At 44.9% G+C, this 26,194-nt stretch overlaps 1 protein-coding gene across 1 annotated transcript in view; it reads left to right on the forward strand.

Moving 5' to 3' along the window:
- Positions 1-26,194, forward strand: part of TRIM25 (tripartite motif containing 25) — a 63,413-nt gene that overhangs the window by 19,315 nt on the left and 17,904 nt on the right. The gene's annotated exons all lie outside the window — the stretch shown is intronic.

Genomic DNA, 26,194 nt, shown 5'->3' on the forward strand with positions numbered 1-26,194 from the left:
TTTTTGTTACAGCAGCCCCGACTTAAGAAACCATGGGAACCTCCTGGGTCTGACACCTGTCGGCCAGAAGTGCTGGTGGCCTGGAGGCCACTGAGGTGTGGCTGGTGACTGGAGTGAGGCCAGTCTCGTTGGGAGCACACCCTGTAGCCTGCAGAGCCTGACCCTGACTCGAGGAGATTAGGCCCAGAACTGTGTGGCCCTGTATGTCAGAACGGGGCAGTGTGTGTGTGTGTGTGTGGGCGGGGGGGGGGTGCTTGCCAACTCTGAAGAAGCCCTTCTTGACCTGCCTGTCAGGATAAAACGCACTGTTTTCGAAAGGAGCTTCCTGAGTGCTTTCTCTCCAGGGTCCGATCTCCAGGTTTAAAGTCATGGACTTTGTTCCTTTCACCCCCACCCCTTGCAGTGTTTCTTCCTCACTCTCACGGTGCCCACAAAAACACTCAGCTCCAGACTCGTCCTCCCATTCGGAGATGCCACTTAAATTGTCGTGAGACACTTCTGCTCGAATGAAAAGTTCAGACGGTAACTTAGGGCTCCTCGGTAAAAGTACAAGAAACCTGTGAGTGTGTGTGTGTGTATGAGGGGCTAATTTTAAAGTCAAACTTCTGTTCTGCCAAAGGGGCCCACTCACTGATACCGGATTCTCCCGTGGGTTTTATGTCTGTTTTCTTGCCAGTCCCCGGAGGCCTTGAAATGCCACTGCATTTAGAAAGATGGGTGGATTTACAGTCTTTGTCGACCGTGGGGTGGTCGTATGCCTGTATTCATTATTATACAATCTTAATAGTAAACTATAAGCAGCCTCTAATAAAAGGCAGTTCTAAGAGTGAGGGGGAGGGAGGGATCGTAATCTAATAAGAAAGGCTAATCGAAAGGAGATAATATGGGTGAAAATGCCTCCTGATCAATGGTTCCCCCTGCCTCCCTTTAGTGACAAGATTTTCTTTCTGAACAGTGGTTTCCTCTCAGGAGTTCAGGCACTTGAGTTTTTTTACTTTTCACCCTGTGCTCCCGGATTTTCTTGGTTAAAAATGTGCAGGTGGAGGCACATCTCCTCCCCGTTGAATTTTGGAAAGGTCCTGATGGGGTGTCCACAGGCTCTCCTGCCGGGCAGCCGGGGCCCTGCCCTCAGACGTTTGCCTTGCCGGTGAGGGGCTGACGCATGGGGCGGGCTCAGAGGCCGTGTTCGCGTCCTGAGTAGACAGTGTGGGAGACTGACAGTCACGGGAGGTGTCCGGGTCATTGGCATCTGAGAAGTCCCAGAGCCTGGATATTTGTGTCTCATCCTAGGGCATGAGATTCCTGTGGGGTCCCCACGACGGACTTGGTGGGCAGACACAGACGTGGTGTGATTCTAGGTCCTTCAGGTGACTGGCTCTGTAGGGCTTTCCCAGAAGGTTTATGCCTTCTCATCTACAGCTGGGACATGAGTCTAGGATTTGGGAACCTGCTTCACTGCTAACTGGCTCTCAACCACATCATTTCCAGACCTTTCCATCAGTGATTAGGGATGGCACCACCGATCATCAGTTCCGCTCACACTGGACTCCCTTCTGGACTCCTCTCACCCATGTTTTCCACACGGGTCCCCTGGCCGTAAAGCAGGGGTGACACATTCATTTTCACTGGGGGCCACATCAGCCTTGCAGTTGCCTTCAAAGGGCTGAATGTAATTCTAGGACTGTGTAAATGTAACTACTCCTTAACTAGGGTGAAGGAGCTCAGTGATGCCGCCAGGTAGAAACAAGGTGCCTGGATGGATAAAACAAGGTGGAGGGCCGGATTCAGCCCACGAGCTTCGTGTTTGCCACCTGTGCCTTAAAGGATTCCGTTCCAACCCAGCTTTCTCGGGTGTCTCCATGACAAGAGAGATCTCTCACTCTTCTCATGCCCTGGCCCTTGGCTCATCTTCACTGGGTCCCTGGGAGCAAAGCCATTGCACCCACATCCAGCCAAGTCCTCCAGGGTCATGTGCACAAAGCAGGCCTTTGCCCGATGGGCAGTTTATTCCAGGAAAAGTACATAGGACCTTTGCAGCTGTGCTACATCTATGGTGCCGTGTCCAGGCTAATCCATCTGTTGGAAGTCGGTAACGTCTCCCGCAGCCTTGACACCAGACAGTTCTTCCAGGTAAGTCTTGCCCAGGGGACAGATGACCAGCATTTCGAAGGCACTTCTGTCAGACTCCTGAGTTTTGCTCACCACCAGGATCCACTCCTTGCTGGCTGGATTGGCCCACTCTGGGACTGGACCTCAGTGTTTGTTTGGGAGCAGGGCCAAAATACCTATTCTAAAGTCACCTGAAATACAACTCTGACATCTAAGAGTGGAATCATGGAAATTTTCGCTGGGCAGATACGTGCTTTGCCTGGATGAAGAGAGCCTGTGTGAACCTGGATCATTGATGAACTAATCCAAATGCAAACCCTTCAGGCCGGGCTGCTAGGTGGTTATCAAAATGTGTGGGCGTGGAGTTGCTCTGTGTATTTCATAATTTACACTTTAAAGTCCACAGGGTCAGTGTTGATGTCCCTTCTTTCATTTCTGATGTTAGCAATTTGTGTGTGCGTGCGCTCTCTCCTTCCCTCTCCCTCTCCCTCTCTCTCCTTTGCCTGGCTAGGGGCTAATAGATTTTATAAGAGGGGAACAAAAAAATCCAGAATTTATTTTTTAAAAATTATGTATTAATTCTCACATGTTTAAACTCCAGTCACCTTCAAAGTACTCTCCATTTGATGCAATATATCTATTGAGACATTTTTTCCAGTGCTAAAAACAGTTTTTTGAACTTGTTGATTTTGATGCCTTTTAGTGCTTCTGCTGTTTTTTAAAAATTAGTTAATTAATTAACTTGTTTTTAGAAAGGGGGAAGGGAGGGAGAAAGATAGGGAGAGAAACATTGATTGGTTGCCACTTGCACAATCCCAACCAGGGACTTGGCCTGCAGCCCAGTCATGTGCCCTGACTGGGAATCGAACCAGTGACCTTTCAATTTGTAGGACAATGCCCTACACCAGTCAGGGCATTTCTGCTGTTTTTTGTTTCACCTTTCCCATATCAGCAAAACATTTCCCTTTGAGGACTCTTCATCTAGAGAAACAAACAAACAAAAAGTCACTTGGGGTGAGATTTGGTGAATAGGGAGGGTGGGGCATGGGGGGTCATGCCACTTTTGGTCAAAAACTGCTGAACACTCAGTGCATTGTAGACAGGTGCACTCATAAATCACCCATCATATAAATGGGCAAACATGTTGAAAGTCTTTAAAAAAAAAAAGCCTGGCTGGCATGGCTCAGTAGATTGAGTGCTGGCCTGTGAACTGAAAGGTCGCTGGTTCGATTCCCAGTCTGGGCACATCCTTGGTGACAGACCAGGTCCCCAGTTGGGGTGTGTGAGAGGCAACCTATACATGTGTCTCTTGCACATTGATGTTTCTATCTCTCTCCCATCCCCTCTCTCTGAAAGGAAATCTTAAAAAAAAATTCAGTGAAGCTGAATGCAGCCTCTCACAACACCACCAGCTAGTACACTGATACAGATGGGTTCCTAGAACACTCATTTTGCAGGGGAAGCCTGTACTACAAGAGGCCTGTCCTCCAGAAGATAATTCTGTTGTTTTTTTTTTGGGGGGGGTACCCCTTTGTATTTATTTGTTTCAAAGAATCAGCTTTTGGTTTCATCTATTTTCTCTATTTTTTTGTTTACAAATTTTCTGATTTCTGCTCTACTTTTTTCTCTCCCCTCATCTGAGGACATGCCCACTGCTGCTAGAGAGAGGGGAAAAGAGGCAGAGAAAGGGAGAGACATTAGCTGCTTGCCTCTCCCATGCTCCTGACCAGGGACCAAACCCACAACCTAGGTCTGTGCCCTGCCTAGGAATTGAAAGCACTGCCTTTTGGTTTACAGGATGATGCCCCAACCAACTGAGGCACACTGGCCAGGGCTCTGGTCTATTTCTTATTGCATTCTGTTGATTTAATTTGCCTCCTTTTATTAGTTTCCTAAAGTGAGAACTTAGATTGTGGATTTTAGATCTTTCTTCTTTCCCAAGATATGTATTCAGTATAAATTTTCCTCTAAGCACTGTTTTCACTGTATCCCACAAATTTTGATAAATTGGGCTTTAATTTTCATTTAGTTCAAAATATTTAAAAATTTCTCTTGAGATTTCTTCTTGGACCTATGGGTGCTGTTTAACCTCCACATTTGGGCAGTGGGTGGGGGGGGAGGGGGGATTTTCCAGTTATTTTTCTGCTACTGATTTCTAGTTTAATTCCATGGTGTTCTGAGAGCAGGCATTGCCTGATTTCTATTTTTTAAAATTTGTTAAGGTATGTTTAGTGCCCTGGAATGTGGTCCATCTTGGTGAATGTTTCACGGGAGTCTGGGAAGAATGCTACTGTTGGACGAAGCCGTGTAGAGATGCCAATGTACCTGGTCCCTGGATGGCGGTGTTGAGTTCCGCTGGGTCCTGGCAGCCACATCCATTTCTGAAAGAGGGATGTTGGAGTCCCCAGCAATGATAGTGGACTGATGTGTTTTTCTTTGCATTTCCATTAGTTTTGCCTCACACAGTTAACACTCCACTATTAGATGCATACACATTAAGAAATGTATGTCTTCTCACAGAACAGACTACTTAATCATTATGCAATGCTTTTTTTTCTATCATAACTTTCCTTGCTTTGAAGCCTGTTTTGTCCAAAATTAATATAGCTTCTGCTTTCTTTTGATTAATGTTAAGATAGTATATTTTTCTCCATCTGTTTACTTTTAATTTATGCACATATTTACATTTAAAGTGGGTTTCTTGTAAAGAACATATACTTGGATCTTGTCTTTTGATTCACTCTGACAATCTCTGTATTTGAACTGGTACATTTAGACCACTGGTGTTCAACGTGATTAGTGATGTATTCCATCAATATTATTCTTCATGGGATAATATTCATCATGGATTATTGTTCTTCATGTATTCCATCAATATTATTCATTATGGAGTAATATATACCATATCCATTATTGTTTTCTATTTGTCACTCTTGGTCTTTGCTTCTATTTTTGCTTTCCACTATTTTTCTGCTTTTTGTGGTTTTTGTTTGTATGATTTCATTTCCTCTCCTTTCTTAGTTTATTGTTTATGTTTTGAAAACTTTATTAGTGGTTAACCTAGAGTTTACAAAATGTGAGGTCCAGCAGAAGGAATGCCTGTGTGAGTGTGGTCAGCTGGGTAATAATATGTGTGTCATAATTTATGGTTTCAATGTGAACATTTCACCTAAAATGTCATATGGTGTGCTTGAGCATGCTACTGTTATGTTACAGAATTACATGCTTATGATTTTTGTAATAAAATATTTTGTAACAAAAAGGGGGGTTATTTGTGCTGGACCCTGTATATTTATAGCTAATCCAAGTCCACTTTCATACAGCACCACACTACTTCCCAGGCAGTGTGACTACCTCATAATAACAAATGATCCCAATTTTTTTTCTCTTGTCACTTGAATCATTGCTGTCATATATTTCACTTATAAGCATACAGAAGCACACATATGTATGTTATACACATTATATATATAAGCATACGTAATCAAATACATCATTGGTATTATTTTGGACAAACTACTCTGTTAGAGCAACTAAGAATAAAGAAAGATGAACATGTTTTTATCTCACTTATTCCTTCTTCTTTATTCTTCCTTACTTTATGTAGTTCTGGGCTTCTGATCATATTATTTTCCTTCTCTAGAGAATTTTGAAAACACATTTCTTGCAAGGTAGGTCTATTGGCAACAATTTCTCTCTCTCTTTTTTTTTGTCTGAGAAAGCCTCTCTTTTTCCCTTACTTTGAAGTACAATTTCACAGGGCACAGAATTCTAAGGTGGTGTTTCTTTTCTTGCAACGCTAAATATTTCACTCCTCTTCTTCATTGCATGGTTTCTCAAGGAGAAATTGGATGCAATTCTTATCTTTGTTCCTCTGTAGAGAAAATGTCATTTTACTCTGGCTTCTTTCTGGATTTTTACTTTATCTTTTATTTTTTTTTGGAGTTTAAAAATGATAGGCCTAGGGGTAGTTTTAGGGGGCATTGATGTTGCTAGATGTTCTCTGAGCTTCCTGGATATGTGGTTTGGTGTCTGGTATTAACTTAGGAAAAATCCTCCCTCATTCTTTCAAACAGTTCTTCTGTTGCTCTCTTTCTTCTCGTCCTGTTGTTCCTGTTATGTGTACGCTGTATGTTTTGTGGCGGTCCCACAGTCCTTGGATATTCCGTTCTGTTTTTTTTTCTTTGTTGTCTTTGCTTTTCACTTTTTGGGGATCCACTGATATATCCCCAGCTCAGATTTTTCCCTCAGTCATGTCCTGTGTACGAATAAGCCCATCAAAGTCATTCTTTATTTCTGTTATAGTGTGTTTGATCTTGGGCATTCCTTTTCGATTCTTTCTTTGGACTTCCATTTCACTTTCACTGCTTACATTTCCCGTCTGTTCCCACATACTGTCTCCTTTATCCATTAAAGCCCTTAATGTATTAATCAGAGCTGTTTCAAATTCCCAGGCTAATAATTCCAACTTTCCTGCCACAGCTGGTTCTCATGCTTGCTCTGTCTCTTCATATTGTTTTTTTTGTTTTGTTTTGTTTTGTTTTGCCTTTCAGTATGCCTTGTAATTTTTTCTTGTTGTCAGACATGATGTACTGGGCAAACGGAACTGCCGTACACAGGACTTCGGTAACAGGGTTGTGAGGCGTGTGGGGGCGGGTGCTCTCTAGGGCCCTCTGATGAGGTCTCCGTCCTTCAGTGACGCTATGCTTCTGGAGGTCGACTTCCACAGGTGTTTCCCAGTGCTTTTCCTCCCCTCCCCCAAGCGGGACAGGATGGCGAGAGTGGGCTGGCGCTGGGTATTCCCTTTCCCCCAGGTCCGTCAGGCTCTGATAAACCCTCAGCAGGCCTGCCAGTGAGTCTCACTTGGTGGGCGTGTCATCCCGTAACCCAAAGTCTGCAGGTTTGATTCCCTGTGGGAGCACATCCCCTAGGTGCCGAGTTGGGTCCCCAGTCAGGACACCTAAGATCCCAGTGTCCAGGCGCATCTAGGAGGCAACCAATTGATGTTTCTCTCCAAAAAGCGGTGGAGAAAAACCCTGCAGCAGGCCAGGCTCTGGTTAATTGGCGTCTTCTGACAGCGGGCCTCGTTAAGAACTGAGTGCTCTGCGGTTTTCAAAATGGCTCCCTCTGCCCTCCCACTGCCGGAAGCTGGAGGCGATTTTGCCCAGATGGTCGCCGTGGGAAGCGAGCTGAGCTCTTGGAGGGAGCTGAGCTCTTGGAGGTGAGTCTCACGAGGTGGTGGGCGTCCGCCGTCGTCGCTGGGTCGCAGCCGCGCGTCCGGCACCCCTCAGGCGCTGGACCCTGGTCGCTGGGCCGCAGCCGCGCGTCTGGCACCCCTCAGGCGCTGGACCCTGGCCGTGGTTCCGGAAGTGGCTTCAGCTCTCGTCTCTGGTGAGTCTCTGCTCCGGAAACGCCGACTCCCTGAACTCGTCTGTCTGCTTCTCCCGCCTTGGGGGCTGCCATTGGCCGTGTCCTGCTCTTCCCGACAAACCCACGAAGAGTTGTGGAATTTCCAGTCTGTTCAGCTTTTTACTTACTGTTTGGATGCAATGTCAGCTTCGAAGCTTCTTACACGCTCAGGTGGGCACCGGATATTCGCGACTTCATTTTTCATGCCATTCAAACTTCTTTTCGTGTCCTTTATTTCTATTTTGACCTACTGGTTATTTATTTATTGCTTTTCGATGACAGCTTGCATTCAACTTTACTTTATATTAATTTCAGGTGTACAGCATCGTGGTTAGATGATTACATAACTTACGGAGTGGCCCGCCCAGTAATTTCAGTGCCCACGTGGCACCTCACGTGGTTGTGACAATATTATTGAGTGCGTTTCCTACGCAGTACTCTGTATCCTCACCTATCGGTTCTTTAGAAGTGTTTAGTTTCCCCCATTTGGGGGGTTTCCAGATACCTTTCTGTTGCTGGTTTTAAATTTAATTCCACTGTGGTCTGAGGATATAGTCTGCATGGTTTGCGTTGTTTCGAATTTATCAGGTTTTGTTTGATGGCTCAGAATGTGATCTAGCTTGGAAAATGTATGTGCATATGAAGATATGTGTGCGCTGCTACTGTTGGATGAAGGGTTCTGTGAAAGTCAATGGGTCCAGTTGGTTGACAGTGTTTGTTGTTCAAGGCTTTTCTGTCTTTACTGATGTATGTCTACTTGGGTCAACTGTTGTGAGAAGGGTGTTGAAATTTCTGACCAAAACTGTGGGGGTATCTCTGTTAGAAGTTTTACCAGTCTTGGTTTTGTGTAATTTGAAGTTCTCTTATTATTAAGAGCATAAATATTTAGGATATTTATGTCCTCTTGACAAGTTGGCCTCTTTATGATTATGAAGTGACTATTGTTATCTCTGGTAATATTCTTTGCTCTGAAAACTACTTTGTCTGATATATAGACATACTATCGTCCTTTTTATTTTTTTTTTAAGATTTTACTTATTTATTTTTTTGGAGAGGGGGAAAGAGAGGGAGGGAAACATTGTTGAGTTGCCTCTCCTATGTGCCCTGACCGGGGACTGAACCCACAACCCAGGCAGGTGCCCTGACTGGGAATCAAACAGGTGACCCTTCACTATGTTGGATGATATTCAACCAACTGAGCTACACTGCTCAGAGCCATACCACCTTTCTTTTGATTAATGTTATCATGACATAGCTCTTTTTCCATCCTTTGGGTTTTAACCTGTGTCATATATTTAAAATGTATGGTGCTTCTTATAGACAGTGTATATTTGGGTCTTGCTTCTTTACACAATCTAATGATCTATTTTAAATCAGGTTAGACCTTTACATTTAATGTAACTGGAGGGGTGGGAAGACACCTCCCCAAGATATGCTACATTGGCATGTGTATTATTTTTTTAAATTATATTTTATTGATTATGCTATTACAATCATCCTGATTTTCCCCCTTTGCCTCACCTCTACCCAGCACCCCTCACTCCCTCAGGTAATTCTCTCCACCTCTGTTCATGTCCATGGGTCATACATATAAGTTCCTTGGCTACTCCATTTCCTATACTGTACTTTATACCCCCATGGCTGTTCTGTAGCTACCTATTTGTACTTATTTGTACCCATTCTGCCATACCCTGCCTCCCATCTGGCAGCCATCAAAACACTCTCTGTATCTGTGATTCTGTCTCTGTTTTTGTTTGCTTAGTTTGTTTTTTTAGATTCAATTGTTGATATGTATTTGTTGCCAATTAATTGTTCATAGTTTTGATCTTTTTCTTAAATAAGTCCCTTTAACATTTCATATAATAATGGTTTGGGGGTGATGAACTCCATTAGTTTTTTCTTGTCTGGGAAGCTCTTTATCTGCCCCCTTTGATTCTAAATGATAGCTTTGCTGGGTAGAGTACTCTTGGCTCTAAGTCCCTGTTTCTCATGACTTTGAATATTTCTTGCCAGTCCCCCCTAGCCCGCAAACTTTCTTTTGAGAAATCAGCTGACAGTCTTATGGGAACTCCCCTATGGGTAACTTACTGCTTTTCTCTTGCTGCTTTTAAGATTCTCTCTTTATCTTAAACCCTTTGGCATTTTAATCATGATGTGTCTTGGAGTGGGCCACTTTGCATCCATCTTGTTTGGGAGTCTGTGCTTCCTGGACTTGCATGTCTATTTTCTTCACCAAATTAGGCAAGTTTCTTTCATTTTATTTCAAATAGATTTCCAAGTTCTTACTTTTTCTTTTCTCTCTGGCACCCCTAGATGTGAATGTTGGAATGCTTGAAGTTGCCCCAGAGGCTTCTTACACTATCCTCATTTTTTTGGATTCCTTTTCCTTCTTGTTTTTCTGATTGGTTGGTTTTTGCTTCTTTATGTTCCAAATCATTGATTTGAAACTTGGCTTCATCCACTTTACTGTTGTTTCCCTATAAATTGTTCTTTATTTCAATTAGCGTATCCTTCGTTTCTGACTGGATCTTTTTTATGCTGTTGGGGTCCTCACTAAGTTCCTTGAGCATCCTTATAACCAGTGTTTTGAACTCTGCATGTGAGAGATTACTTATCTCCATTTTATTTAGTTCTTTCCTGAAGTTTTGATTTGTTCTTTCATTTGGGCCATGTTTCTTTGTCTCCTCATTTTGGCATCCTGCCTGTGTTTGTTTCTGTGTATTAGCTGCTTTGACTCCTTGTCTTGGTAGTCTGGCCTGATGTAGTGGGTGTCCTGTAGGGTCCAGTGGCACAGCCTCCCCTATCACCCTAGCTGGGTACTTGAGGTGCACCCTTCATGTGGGCTGAGTACACCCACCTCTTGTAGTTGAGCCTTGGTTGCTGTTGGCAGGTCAATGGGAGGGATTGCCCAGGCCAGTCAGCTGCAACAATTGGATGTGACCACTTATCACCAACCTCCACTCTCCATGGAGGATCAGCTGTGCAGGGGCAGGGTGGTGGTGCTCCAGTGTGGTCTGTAGCTGTCCACTGGGTGTGCTGGTCCTGGGGTTTCTTGAGTGTTGCAGGCCAAGTTCAATCCCTACCTGTGTTTTGCCCAGGAGCATCCTGCCTGAGCTATAAAGCAATCTCAGATGGCTGCTACTTGTGCTGTGCTTGGAGATTCTCAGGCGAAGCCCAGCTGTGAATCTAGGCTGACTGCTGCTAGTGCTGGGCCTGAGGCCATGCTAATACCGTGGCTCACTGAGGCCAGCTGATGATTATTTGATAGGACTTAGGAAGTTGTGAAGCAAAAGCGAAGACCAGCCATTCATGTGGAAAAGCACTTGCATGGGCCCATAATTTGGGTTGGGAAGAGTCTCTTGAGATCTCCAAGGTGGGTCAAACAGTGTTAACTAGGTTGACGGAATCTCAGATATGACACCAGCTTGCCAGCTCTGTGTGTGTGTGTGTGCGCGCGCGCACATGTGTGCGCGTGCATGCACGGGGCGGGGGGTGTTGGGGGGGTGGTTAGAAAAGGGACAATGGCCTCTGCTTGCCTTGATGTCAGACACTTCAGTTTCTTCCTGTATTGCACTGGTGCCTTTTAAGCTGCTCTCCTGGTGCTGGAGCTCAGGGGGAGTGAGTCTGAGTAGGTGACTCCATGTGTGGGTTCTTTAAGAGGAACTACTTGGGGCTCCACAAATTTCTTCCATTGGCTTAATGCCTGCTGGCTTTTGCAGCCAGACGTTGTAGAGACTTATCTTCCTGGCACTGGAACCCTGGGCTGGAGGGCCTGATGTGGGACTTGGACTTCTCGCTTCTGAGATACCCCTCCCGAATTTTTTATCACACATGAGGGGCCAACACATTCTGTGTCTGTGCCCCTCCTACCAGTCTGGATGGATGTGGTTTCTTTAATTCCATAGTTGTCAGACTTCCATTCAACTTGGTTCTGACTGATGGTTGTTCTATATTTTAGTTGTAATTTTGATGTGGTTGTGCAAAGAGATAAGCCACATCTGCCTACGCTGCCATCTCAATAGGAAGTTGGCATGTGTATTATTTTGAACTGAAGGCAATTGATAACCTGCAGGCTCATAAGAAACTTTCAGTGCTCCCTTAAAAAATTTAAATTGGGGGTCTTGCCCGTAATAACTTTTTATGACCTAGCTATAGGACAGAGCAAACAAGTAATTACTCCACATTTTCTTGTCTTATCTTCCTACCTTTGAAGTGCCAAGGCATCTTGCCTCATCCTTACCTCTGGTTGCCATGTAGAACTCATTTTAACTTTCTGTCTCTGAACCTGTTGTATATATGGGGGCCTCTGATTCTCCTGTGTGTGGAGTTCCCATATTACATATGTTATTGCATTTGGTTATTTTCTCTTGTTAATCAGTCTCATGTCAACTTGATTATTAAATCAGCTTACCTAGAAAGGTAGAGGACAGTTTCTCCCTCACCCACATAACTAAGCATGTAGAATAGGAAATAATACTGTAGTAACATTTGGAAAACAATAAGCCATAATTCTCTCAGTCTTTTTTATTTCCCCCCTTGAACACTTAGATACCAGTTTCAGGTTGGCCAGCATCTATGTTAATTTACTGTTATTCTGTGAAATGACTGTTGTTTTACTCTTGGATAGGAAAATATTCATAAGAAAAAAGCTGCTTGGTTTGCTCAATTTAACATTCATCTGTGTGTGTGTAAAAGATTCACGGGCATACAAAAATAGCATTTGCACTTCAGTACCAATATCCATGAATGGTATTGGATTATTAACCACCTGATGCAACTGGGACTCCCAGGTGCAATAACCCTCAAAAAGACACAAAGATTGGTGTTACTTGTTTAGGGCCCAGAAACTAAATTCTTAAAATGCTAAACCATTTTGGTGCTGTTTTAACATAAGTTGTTTCTTAAAAAAAAACAACAACTCAGCAATGTACTCCCACTTTATGAAGCTTTCATTGCTTTTCTGAGAAGTGATACCTCTTTCTCCCACACCTAAAGAAAAGGCTCTGAATGCAATCTGTGCTGTGTTTCCTTTCTGGAAAGTTTTAAAATACAAACCTAAATTTACTAATGAGATAGGAAGTGGCAACTATCTTTGGTTAGAAGTAAGTGCCAGCAACGTCATTTTAGAAGAATTCTGTGAAATGTACGCCCCGAGCTTCTGCATTTCTTTCCTGTGGTGGGCTCTGCACAAGTCTGTGCTAGTCTAGGAAAAGCCCTTTGCTCTATTAACAGAAGCCCCACCTAGGAGGTGGGGTGGTGGTTTCTGTTTGCTTTGTTATTCCGTCATGATTCATAATGAGACACTGCTGATTGTGTCTAACTGTTCAATAGGCCTCCAGTAGGGTTCCTTCAGCCCGTTCCAAGAATGACACACAGTGAGTGACCTTTCATCTGTCACTGTTCTGGAAGGAAGCCAGTAACCAGAGAGGAAGTGTAGTAGTACTGGGCGCTGCTGCATGCTTTTGGGAAGGAGCAGCCTTTGCCGTGAGCAACAGGAGGGAATGAATACTCAAGCAACCGCCCCTTGCCTGATGGCAAGGTGGTGGCTAAAAGCAGGTACAGAGTAGATGCTAGAATTCTGTTCCACAGTTGTCTCTTTCTTGTTTTCTTGATCTTTCCCTTTCTATGGGGTAGTTCCTTTCTCCTGTGCTGCCAATTATGCTCCTGTATTCCTTAACAAAGTAACAATATTTAATTAAAAAAAAAACCCTGAAAACCTCACCAGCTTGCTTAATCTGGTGTAGCCCAAGGTTCTGCCTCCACAGGTCATGGGTCATCTTCTGTTGATCTATTTAGGATGGCTTTGCTGCTGCGTACCTTGTCCTGTCTGCCTTGTCCCCCAGTGTAGTACATGCAGACCCAGGGAAAGACCCCAGGACTAAAAATAGACCTCCATAAGCAGAGGACAGGGAAAGACTAAAGACGGAGGCTGGCCACTCCACTCTGGTAATTAATAGAGTTTTTAGAGAGAAACGTACATATAAGGCATGTCTTGTGCAGTTAGAAGATAAAATGGATCCCCATCCTCCTTGGCAGGTGCCAAAGAATTACATATAGGGTAAAGGGAGGGAATAGTTGCAGGTAAGTCGTACGTGAGTGCTGCTGTTACAGAAAAGACGACTCAGACGGCCTCGGAGTTTGCGAAGTGGGGTTTATTCATGCATGCGGACCCAGAGGAGATAAATTCCATATTCTGGGCACCAGCTTAAGCTGGAGTTTGCTTATATTCTTGTTACAAAGCAAAAAGGAGGTGGCGGCGGGGCGGGGGGGGGGCAACTGCTAAAAGCAAGCATACAGAAGCAGAAAGCGAAGGTTAGTGTATGACCTTGAGACAACCGCTTATCTGGGAAAGGCTGCTGTCTGGGAACGGTTGCTGGTCAACTCCTACCTAAGAATGGCTACTGCTCAGCTATGTCCTGTCACACTACCAGGTACATACAAGAAATTACATGCTCAGCCAGGTCAAGGCGACAGCCTCTTCCAGGAGCCAGCATGTGGTGGGAAGCAGGGGAAGGGCGCTGACTTGTGTCAGAATGAACATTACGATCAGATAGTCTCTACGGGCAGCTTTACCAGCAAGCAATCTCTGTTCTGGCCTGGGTCCAGCAGTGGTCACATCCTGGAACATTCTCTCCTTCATACTGTCTCACACTATCTGTGGCGAAGAATCGGGTGTTTTGTTTCATTTTTCAAAAAATTTCCAATACATGTATTGATATTTTTAAAAACAGTAGAAGAAAATGACATGAAAAAGACATAAAAAGACAAGCCACATTTCACTATTATTAGATTCAATAGTTGACTGTTAGAATAGCTATAGACATTTCTAAACTCTTACACTCAATTTCTGTACTGATTTCCTGGTGGATCGAAAGCAAACAGTTCCTGGGCCATACTTTGAGTAGTGCAGACATAAAGGATACCTGAAAAAACGAAGTCCAGCGGGGGACTCTGATGGGCTGCTGGTCAATCGATGGGCTCCTTGGGACCCATCAGCCACAAGGGAGGAATGATCACATGGTAGGAACCGGCCCCTTTGTCAGTGTCTTTGGTTGGGGGCACTTTCCAGAGAATGAGGCATGAGATGTAGGCAGGCACACTCTAGGAGCACACTGCTCAGCTGTGTGCGTGGCTGCCTTGTGGGTGTCAGTGCCTCAGCGACTTGATTCGTTCAGCTGGTGACATGAGTGTCCCCATCCCCACATGCTAAGAGTAAATGTTGCAGAGCTAGTGTTCCATGACACACAGAACAGGATCTTCACACAAAAATCTGAAGTGCTCATGAAGTGAATGCAAAGATGAAAAAGCTAAAGCTCTCTGTCCTCAAGAGTTCAGTATTCCAAGCTTTTTCATAGACTAATTTACTTTTCTATCTACTCACGTGAGAAAAACGCTGTTTGTATTTCCCAGTCCCAAACCCTACCGAAAAATTAAATTCTTTATAGGCAATGTCTAACACTTTCAGCCCCTAAAAATGTCTGAATTTCTTCCACAAGTAATTTAACTTTGCATGATCAGTTTCCTTGTGTGGGGAGTCTCTTTGAGGGCTATATAATAAACCCTGGCACTCCTAGTACCAAGCTCAACAGCATGCCTGCCTGTATAAAACATTTTCTTGTAACATTTTATTTATTTATTTAGAAAGAGGGGTAGGGAGGAAGAAAGAGAGGCAGATAAAAACTGATGTGTAAGAGATACATCTATTGGTTGCCTCCTGCACACCCCCAACTGGGGACCTGGTCCACTACCCAGGCATGTGCCCTGACTGAAATTGAACCAGTAACCTTTAGGTTCACAGGTTGGCACTTAATCCACTGAGCCACACCAGCCAGGGCTCAACATTATTTTTTTATACTGTGGATGATGGTTGTGTTGATGATGAAAAAGCAGCAGTGATGAGGACTTGGGGTCAACATTTAGCTCCTAGTGACCAATCTATAAGATGGAGTTAATAATCCTTACCTCCCAGAACTGTGCACTCTAAGAGATAAAACTAAGTAAAAGCATCTGGCACAACACCCAAGTGCTCACTGAGTGTGTGTCAAAGCTGCTTAAGAAGTCAGAACACAGAATTGTCGGGGGTTGCTTACACAATAAGAGAGCTTCCCTTGTGACTTCAGTGGGTCTCACAGCCAAGCATGATGATTCATGTTTATAATTATTGACTAAGAAAAGGTGCATTATACCTGGCATCATTTAAAAAATAAAGCAGGAAAGTGAGCAATGCACTTTGAGTTATTTCAAAAAAATTGTAGAAATGGACTTCTGGGTAAAGATGACAGGATGAAGCTGGACCAGAGTCTCTTATCTGTAATACCTAATTGTGTTGTGACCATTTGAGGCTGGACGGGTTCACGGTACTCAGGCAGATGAAGAATATTCATGGAGCCGTTGGGATGTCTGATGTGTGCTTATTCATGGGTGGGTAGTCCGTGCATGCTGCAAGCTGCATGTCTCCATGCATGACCCCATGTGCCTTTGCATGTCACCCGTCCCCCAGGGTGGCTCCCCAGTGTGGCATCCAGCAGGGAGCCCCTGCTCTCTTACATGCTCAAGACGAACAAAGCCTGGAGGGAGCCAACACAAGTTGTGTAACATAGTGAGATTCTGTGCATGTGAGCCCACTCAAGGCTGTGTGACGCGTGCTCACCGGCCTGCATTGGGCACGCAATGCTGTGGATGGCTCGTTGACACACGAGAAAAACATACACAGAGACAACCAGGTCCTGTGGGGAAGTAGGAACGGAATGGCCACTCTCTCTAGTGGGGAGCGCCCTGTCTCCATTCTCAAGCAGATTTTTATTGAGAATCCAGACTTATTTTGTGGATTCACAGTCTGGCAGAAAAGATCAAAAGAAGTAGATGACTTACAAAGATGTGGACAGAACCCCCGCTGTGATTCTGGGCAGAGCTTGGAATTTTATCATTTGAAAGGTCTAACAGGGCTCAAAGGGCTAGTTTAGGTTTCCTGTTTGTGCCTTCAAATTCTAATCTAATAACATCCTCCAGCAAACAGATCTCACAGGACCTTGCATATTTTGTGTCCCAGGCCTGATTACCCTGGGGGTCCGCTGTTTCTGGTCTGGGCTGCACCACCCCTGCTATTTCCACAGGCCTGAGTTAACAGAGAAGACAGAGGCAGCCAGGAGACTTGGACTACTCACTTCTAAGAACAAGGGCTCAGGCTTTGACAAAGCTGAGGGGGCAGGAGTTGATGTCTATCACCCCTTCATTTCCATAGCCCCGAGTCTCTTCCCTGAGGCTGCCATGCCACGTGATCATGCCTGTCTTAGGCGATTCCCTCCGTGGGAAATCTTACCCATCATTGGCTAACTGATCAAGCTTAGGAGGTCAGGCACAGAACAGGCAGCGTTCATGCCAGGGAAATAAGTTTTTGTCTCCTTAGCGGCTCCTGGTCCAGAGGTCTCTCACTCAGCCTAAGTCACAGGGCGTCACAACTTCCTGAGACCAGGCAGGGCGGTCCCCAACAGCTGAGGGAATACTCATTGGACCCAGTCTCAAGGCTATGAGAACACTATTTATGAGGCCCATTCTCAAGGTTGTGGGAAACTGCTTCCCTTAGGTGCCCAGACAACCGCGGGAGGAAGCCAGCCTGCCTCCATTTACCCTACACTAATGAAATGAATTAGGACACATATATGCTGTAAAATGTTACGTGAAATCCTGATCACAGCAGATAAAAACACAATGATATATAAAAATTTAAATGGAAGGAAATGCACATTTTTGCTAGGTATCTTAAGATGCCTTCATCCCCCCACCCCCCACTCCCGCCAACCCCCCACTCTAATTATCATGCAATCCCGTGGGAGACTACAGGTGATCAGTTGTTGCCAATCAGTACATAAAATTAGATGATGAAAGTCTAAGTTTCTATCTTTTCTAGAAGAATTAGTTCTGTCCACACTGCCCCTGCTTTCCTGTCATCAGCATCTCTCTAGTTTACTGCAATCTCTCACACTCCTCCTACCTCGTTCCTCTGAGCATCCGAGTTTGCAACCTCAGGTGGGCATTCACTGCAAGTTTATAGAGAAAATTGAGGCTCAGACAGAACAAGTAACTTGCACAATGTTAAAGAGTGGCAGAGGCTGGGTTTTCAACCTGGATACTTCAAATAAGTTCTGTACTCTTTTCCCTGTACTGACTGAAAATGAGATGAATTCACCTCATCTGTATCGTTCCACTTCTCTGCTGCAGCATGAGCCAGTCTTCAAGTGTGGGAACGTATGTGTCTCCTATGTGTCATTCAAGTGTGTATATACTCTGTGCCCCTAGGCTACAAAAGCCATGTAAAAAAATTATATTGTCCTTTTTATCCAAATGTATCTGATCTGGGATTTGCCACACATTGTACATTTGTCCAATGACTATATACTGTGAAACTAACTCAAAGCCACTTATTTTCTTGTTGTTGTGTCCAAAAACACTGAATCATACTTTTTAAGTGCTGCGTTTTCAATTTTATTCAAAAACAAGCAAATACCTTTAGCATATCAAGTGCTTTAGTTCACATTTCTGTCTGTAGGCAATGACCACAACACAAACCCAATACGACAAAAGCAATTAACACAGGTAATTAAATGGTAGGTATGAACTTGGTGGCCAGAGGGGTTGAAAGAGCAAGAGGCCAGAGGGCTGTTTTGGTGCAGTCCTACAAGTGTCCTTTGCACTGTGGATTCAGAGATCTGACTCAGCCAGTTCACTTGCAAGGGAGCTCAGGGCCAAGGATCCAGGCTTCGCTGAACTGGCATAAAATGGAACTCCAAGTCAGATGCCAGTTTGCCTGGAGAGCTGATTTAAGCACATTAAAGTCAAGATGAAGACTGCGGGCAGAGCTCAGAACTAGAGCAGTGAGAACAAATGTCCTTGCGTCACAGTCATCCAACCACACACAGGCCCTTCCTTCCTCCAGGGATCTTCTCCTGGCAGCAAAATCTGCTCCAGTGATCTCCATGCCAGCTTGCATGGGCAATGCCAAACAAGAAATGCAACCTCACTTTCCGGCTCCCTCTCTTCATTCCACATCACTCATTCAAAGGCACCACCTGGTGGAAATTTCCTACATTGTAGTCACTCTTCTGTTAAGTGGATTCAGCTTTGACATTCATTCAAAGGTGAGGTAGCCCAGGGTGTCCTTGCAGAGAATGAGGAAGCATCATATCTCGAATACTCCTCAACTCCTGAATTAGAGGGTGACATGTTTCTCGATGCTTTCTATAAAACAGGGAATGTACCCTGGCTAAGAACTGCAAGCCTTGAGTGAAAATGGGATAACAAGGACAGGGGGATAAACATGGACGCCCATGTGTGTGAGGATCCACAAACATAAATGATATAAACAAGGACAATCTACATACCACTTAACATTAGAAATACAAACAGGACAGGCTCAACAAAGTTGCTTTAAAACTTGTAAAAGAGCCAAGTGTCAGTTTAGATAGGCCAGAAGCATTTTTTCAATAGTTGCTTGAGACAGGTTTGTGGGGAAGAGGGCATTTAGTATACTGAAGAAAATACAGTTTTGAGCACATCCAACTAATTCCTTTTTCTGCATTTTGTCCATCTGTAGCAAGTGCTGGGTAAACAGTGGTAGACCAGGGCCTTTAAAATTTCAGTGTGAATCAGAAGCCTCTGAGATGCTTAGAAATGAAGCCAAAGATGCCTGTGGCCCACTCATTCATGAAGGCAGGGGCTGCTGGCTCATGTGTTGAAACTTTGGGTGTGCTCCTAGTTGGTTGTGAGGTCTCAGACAGCCTGCAGAGAGCACTCTGAGAAACTGGGGATAGGTCTTAAAGGGAAAATGTGAGACGGGCAGGGGCACACTTTCCAAAGGAAACCCCAAACAACAGTTCGGTCTCCTTGCTGAGAAAGCACCTTCACTCAGATTGGGATAGGGTAACAGTAAGTAGTTTTTCTTTTTGGTCATCTGTATGCCTTGATAAGAGCGGAAATATAAGGAATAGAGGCTCAACAGAAGGCCTGTAAAAGGTGTGAAATTGTCCAGTGTCCATGTTCCAAGCAGCAAAAGAGACCTTCAAAACATTCTTCTTATCAAAGCATATGAGCTTTCTGAACTCACGTAAAAATCAGTGGAAAATTCAGCATGTGTCCGTGTCGTTAGGGTAGTGGCTACTGAACCCTTGGAAAATGAGTGGAATCCCTTTCTTGTCATTTTCTTTTTTTGAAAAGAAGAATTTTACCTATTGAAGTCTTATCTGACCCGCAGGGGCGGCACTGACTGAAGTGAGCTTGCAGGCGCCGCTCTGTCTACTCCACAGGCCCCTGGAGCGCTGCTTGTCCTCTGAGAGCCCGCAGCGTGCATGGTCCACAACCAAAGAATCTGAGGCAGGCAGTTTCATGTCATAGAGTTGAGCTAAGCACGTCAATTGGGGTAGGCCAGAAGCATTTTTTCAGTGCAGTTGCTTGAGAACAGGTTGGTGGGGGAAGAGGGCATTTAGTATATTGAAGAAAACACAGTTTTGAGCACATCCAACTAATTCCTTTTTCTGCATTTTGTCCACCTGGAGAAAGTGCTGGGTAAACTGTGGTAGACCTGGGACTTTAAAATTTCAGTGTGAATCAGAAGCCTCTGAGATGCTTAGAAATGAAGCCAAAGATGCCTGTGGCCCACTCATTCATGAAGGCAGGGGCTGCTGGCTCATGTGTTCAACTTTCGGCGTGTTCCTTTTTGGTTGTAATGTTGCAGACAGTGTGCAGAGCGCACTCTGAGAAACGGGATAGGTCTTAAAGGGTAAATGTGAGACGGGCAGGGGCCCAGTTTCCAAAGGAAACCCCAATCAACCGTTCAGTCTCCTTGCTGAGAAAGTACCTTCACTCAGATTGGGTTAGGGTAACAGTAAGTAGTTTTTCTTTTTGGCCATCTGTGTGCCTTGCTAAGAGGGGAAGTAGAGGGAACACAGGCTCAAGAGAAGGCCTGTAAAAGTTGTGAAATTGCCTGGTGTCCATATTCCAAGCAGCAAAAGAGACCTTCAAAATATTATTCTTATTAAAGCACATGAGCGTTCTGAATTCACGCAAAAATCCGTGGAAAATTCAGCATGTGTCTGTCATTAGGCTAGTGGTTACCGAACCCTTGGAAAATGAGTAGAATCTCTCTTGTGTTATTTTTTTTTAAAAGGATTTTTACTACTGAAGTCTTAACTGACCCGCAGGGGTGGTACTGACTGAAGTGAGCATGCAGGCACTGCTCTGTCTACTCCACAGGCCCCTGGAGCGCTCCTTGTCCTCTAGAGCCCGGAACGTGCATGGTCCACAACCAAAGAATCTGAGGCAGGCAGTTTCATGTCATAGAGTTGAGCTAAGCACATCAATTGGGATAGGCCAGAAGCATTTTTTCTTTTTTTTTAAAAAATATATTTTATTCATTATGCTGTTCCAGTTATCCCATTTTCCCCCTTCACTCTCCTCCCCCTGCCTATCTTCTCCCCCCCGTATTCTCCCCCTTTAGTTCATGTCCATGTGTCATAAGTTCTTTAGCTTCTTCATTTCCCATACTGTTCTTGCCCTCCCCGTCTATTTTCTAGCTATTGTCAATGCTACTTATTCTCTATCTTTTCCCTCTCTCTCCTCCTCCCAATTCCCTGTTGCTAAGCCTCCATTGTGATCTCCATTTCTGTGGTTCCGCTCTTGTTCTAATCGTTTGCTTAGTTTGTTTTTGTTTTAAGTGTGGTTGTTACTGTGACTTTGATGTCTTTTTTTACTGTTCATATTTTTTATCTTCTTTTTCTTAGATAAGTCCCTTTAACATTTCATATAAGGCCTTGGTGATGATGAACTACTTTAACTTGACCTTACCTGGGAAGCACTTTATCTCCCCTTCCATTCTAAATGAAAGCTTTGCTGGATAGAGTATTCTTGGATGTAGGTCCTTGTGTTTCATGACTTGGAATACTGCTTTGCAGCCCCTTCTTGCCTGCAAGGTCTCTTTTGAGAAATCAGCTGACATTCTGATGGGAACTCCTTTGTAGGTAACTGTCCCCTTATCTCTTGCTGCTTCTAGAATTCTCTCCTTCATTTTTAACTTGGGTAATGATATTATGATGTGCCTTGGTGTGTTCTTCCTTGGGCCCAACCTCTTTGGGACTCTCTGAGCTTCCTGGACTTCCTGGAAGTTCATTTCCTTTGCCAGATTGGGGAAATTCTCCTTTATTATTTGTTCAAATAACTTTTCCACTTGTTGTGTTTCCTCTTCCCCTTCTGGTACCCCTATAATTTGGATGTTGGAATGTTTAAAGATGTCCTGGAGGTCCCTAAGCCTCTCCTGATTTTTTTTGAATTCTTGTTTCTTCATTCTTTTCTGTTTGGTTGTTCCTTTCCTCCTTCTGATCCCTTCCATTGATTTGAAACCCAGTTTTCTTTCCATCACTATTGGTTCCCTGTGCATTTGCCTAAATTTCTCTTATTGTAGTCTGCATTTGTTCATCTAATTTATGACCAAAGTCTACCAATTGTGTGAGCATCCTGATCACCAGTGCTTTGAACTGTGCGTCTGACAGATTGGCCATTTCTTGGTCACTTAAAAAATCTGGGGTTTTTAACTCTGTTTGAGCCATCTTTTTAATTTAATTTTTTTCCTTTGGTCTGGTCACACCTGTTACGTCTGAGGGGCAGAGCCTTAGGTGTTCACGGGGGGGGACACACCTCAGTCGCTGGGGTGTGACGTTGTATGTGGGGGCGTGGTCTGAGAGGGAACTATGGCACCCGCTCTGCTCTCACTAGGACTTCCATCCCCTTTGCCGCTTCCCACAAGCAAATTGGGCGCCTCTGGTGCTGGCTTCTAGGCGGGTGGGTTTGTGTGCTTTCTCGGACTCTGTGGGTTTCCCCAAGGAGCCTCCTGTGAGGCTGAGAGAATCTCCTGGCCTCAACTTCCACAGGTGTTTTCAGTCGGTGCCTTTAAGCTTTGTTTCCTGGCGCTGGGTCCCTGCGTTGCGCAGTCAGTGTCGCTGTGCGGACTGTGTCGCTTCCCGTTTTCATTTAGCTTGCATGCGAATGTGTGGCTGTGGACAGCCAGCTGCCTTGCGCGCCTCACTGGGTCTGCTCCTTGCCTCCAACGCCCAGGGTCTGCCACCGGGTCCTCAGGTGCCCCTGTGCTTCTGGGGTCTGTCCGCCAACTGCCATCTGCGCCCTGCCCGCGCCTGTCTGCTAGCCACCCCTTTTTCCTGCCGGGAACCCTCCACCCCTCTCCAAAGTTCGACTCCGCCCCTCCTTACCGGTCTGAATGTATGGTAGTCAGACTTCTGTTTGGTTGATTTCTCTCTGTTCTGGTTGTTTATTGTTTGTAAATTCTTGTTGTTCTCAGTTCTGCTTGTGCGAGGAGGTACATTATGACCACCTATGCCTCCATCTTGGCCAGAAGCCCAGAAGCATTTTTACAATATAGTTGCTTGAGAACAAGTTTGTGGGGAAGAGGGCATTTAGTATATTGAAGAAAACACAGTTTTGAGCACATCCAACTAATTCCTTTTTCTGCATTTTGTCCACCTGGAGAAAGTGCTGGGTAAACTGTGGTAGACCTGGGACTTTAAAATTTCAGTGTGAATCAGAAGCCTCTCAGGTGCTTAGAAATGAAGCCAAAGATGCCTCTGGCCCACTCATTCATGAAGGCAGGGGCTGCTGGCTCATGTGTTGAAACTTTGGGTGTGCATCTAGTTGGTTGTGAGGTCCCAGACAGCTTGCAGAGCACACTCTGAGAAACTGGGGATAGGTCTTAAAGGGAAAATGTGAGATGGGCCGGGGCACACTTTCCAAAGGAGACCCCAAACAACAGTTCGGTCTCCTTGCTGAGAAAGCACCTTCACTCAGATTGGGATAGGGTAACAGTAAGTAGTTTTACTTTTTGGCCATCTGTATGCCTTGATAAGAGCAGAAATGCAAGGAACACAGGCTCAACAGCAGGCCTGTAAAAGTTGTGAAATTGACCAGTGTCCATATTCCAAGGAGCAAAAGAGCCCTCCAAAATATCCTTTTTTCCGAACCACATGAGCTTTCTGAATTCACGTAAAAATCAGTGGAAAATTCAGCATGTGTCCGTGTCGTTAGGGTAGTGGTTACCGAACCTTTCCAAAATGAGTGGAATCTCTTTCTTGTCATTTTTTTTGAAAAGAAGAATTTTACCTATTGAAGTCTTATCTGACCCGCAGGGGCGGCACTGACTGAAGTGAGCTTGCAGGCGCCGCTCTGTCTACTCCACAGGCCCCTGGAGCGCTGCTTGTCCTCTGAGAGCCCGCAGCGTGCATGGTCCACAACCAAAGAATCTGAGGCAGGCAGTTTCATGTCATAGAGTTGAGCTAAGCACGTCAATTGGGGTAGGCCAGAAGCATTTTTTCCAGTGCAGTTGCTTGAGAACAGGTTGGTGGGGGAAGAGGGCATTTAGTATATTGAAGAAAACACAGTTTTGAGCACATCCAACTAATTCCTTTTTCTGCATTTTGTCCATCTGTAGCAAGTGCTGGGTAAACAGTGGTAGACCAGGGCCTTTAAAATTTCAGTGTGAATCAGAAGCCTCTGAGATGCTTAGAAATGAAGCCAAAGATGCCTGTGGCCCACTCATTCATGAAGGCAGGGGCTGCTGGCTCATGTGTTGAAACTTTGGGTGTGCTCCTAGTTGGTTGTGAGGTCCAGACAACCTGCAGAGCACACTCTGAGAAACTGGGGATAGGTCTTAAAGGGAAAATGTGAGATGGGCCGGGGCACACTTTCCAAAGGAGACCCCAAACAACAGTTCGGTCTCCTTGCTGAGAAAGCACCTTCACTCAGATTGGGATAGGGTAAAAGTAAGTAGTTTTACTTTTTGGCCATCTGTATGCCTTGATAAGAGCAGAAATGCAAGGAACACAGGCTCAACAGAAGGCCTGTAAAAGTTGTGAAATTGACCAGTGTCCATATTCCAAGGAGCAAAAGAGCCCTCCAAAATATTCTTATCAAAGCACATGAGCTTTCTGAATTCACGTAAAAATCAGTGGAAAATTCAGCATGTGTCCGTGTCGTTAGGGTAGTGGTTACCGAACCTTTCCAAAATGAGTGGAATCTCTTTCTTGTCATTTTTTTTGAAAAGAAGAATTTTACCTATTGAAGTCTTATCTGACCCGCAGGGGCGGCACTGACTGAAGTGAGCTTGCAGGCGCCGCTCTGTCTACTCCACAGGCCCCTGGAGCGCTGCTTGTCCTCTGAGAGCCCGCAGCGTGCATGGTCCACAACCAAAGAATCTGAGGCAGGCAGTTTCATGTCATAGAGTTGAGCTAAGCACGTCAATTGGGGGTAGGCCAGAAGCATTTTTTCAGTGCAGTTGCTTGAGAACAGGTTGGTGGGGAAGAGGGCATTTAGTATATTGAAGAAAACACAGTTTTGAGCACATCCAACTAATTCCTTTTTCTGCATTTTGTCCATCTGTAGCAAGTGCTGGGTAAACAGTGGTAGACCAGGGCCTTTAAAATTTCAGTGTGAATCAGAAGCCTCTGAGATGCTTAGAAATGAAGCCAAAGATGCCTGTGGCCCACTCATTCATGAAGGCAGGGGCTGCTGGCTCATGTGTTGAAACTTTGGGTGTGCTCCTAGTTGGTTGTGATGTCCAGACAACCTGCAGAGCACACTCTGAGAAACTGGGGATAGGTCTTAAAGGGAAAATGTGAGATGGGCCGGGGCACACTTTCCAAAGGAGACCCCAAACAACAGTTCGGTCTCCTTGCTGAGAAAGCACCTTCACTCAGATTGGGATAGGGTAACAGTAAGTAGTTTTACTTTTTGGCCATCTGTATGCCTTGATAAGAGCAGAAATGCAAGGAACACAGGCTCAACAGCAGGCCTGTAAAAGTTGTGAAATTGACCAGTGTCCATATTCCAAGGAGCAAAAGAGCCCTCCAAAATATTCTTATCAAAGCACATGAACTTTCTGAATTCACGTAAAAATCAGTGGAAAATTCAGCATGTGTCCGTGTCGTTAGGGTAGTGGTTACCGAACCTTTCCAAAATGAGTGGAATCTCTTTCTTGTCATTTTTTTTTGAAAAGAAGAATTTTACCTATTGAAGTCTTATCTGACCCGCAGGGGCGGCACTGACTGAAGTGAGCTTGCAGGCGCCGCTCTGTCTACTCCACAGGCCCCTGGAGCGCTGCTTGTCCTCTGAGAGCCCGCAGCGTGCATGGTCCACAACCAAAGAATCTGAGGCAGGCAGTTTCATGTCATAGAGTTGAGCTAAGCACGTCAATTGGGGGTAGGCCAGAAGCATTTTTTCAGTGCAGTTGCTTGAGAACAGGTTGGTGGGGGAAGAGGGCATTTAGTATATTGAAGAAAACACAGTTTTGAGCACATCCAACTAATTCCTTTTTTCTGCATTTTGTCCACCTGGAGAAAGTGCTGGGTAAACTGTGGTAGACCTGGGACTTTAAAATTTCAGTGTGAATCAGAAGCCTCTCAGGTGCTTAGAAATGAAGCCAAAGATGCCTCTGGCCCACTCATTCATGAAGGCAGGGGCTGCTGGCTCATGTGTTGAAACTTTGGGTGTGCATCTAGTTGGTTGTGAGGTCCCAGACAGCTTGCAGAGCACACTCTGAGAAACTGGGGATAGGTCTTAAAGGGAAAATGTGAGACGGGCATGGCACACTTTCCAAAGGAAAACCCAAAGAACCTTCTGTCTCCTT

This window comes from Phyllostomus hastatus, unplaced genomic scaffold (assembly GCF_019186645.2).
Source record: "Phyllostomus hastatus isolate PE091 unplaced genomic scaffold, TTU_PhHast_1.1 phas_contig_210, whole genome shotgun sequence".
In the NCBI taxonomy this organism is placed as follows: domain Eukaryota; kingdom Metazoa; phylum Chordata; class Mammalia; order Chiroptera; family Phyllostomidae; genus Phyllostomus; species Phyllostomus hastatus.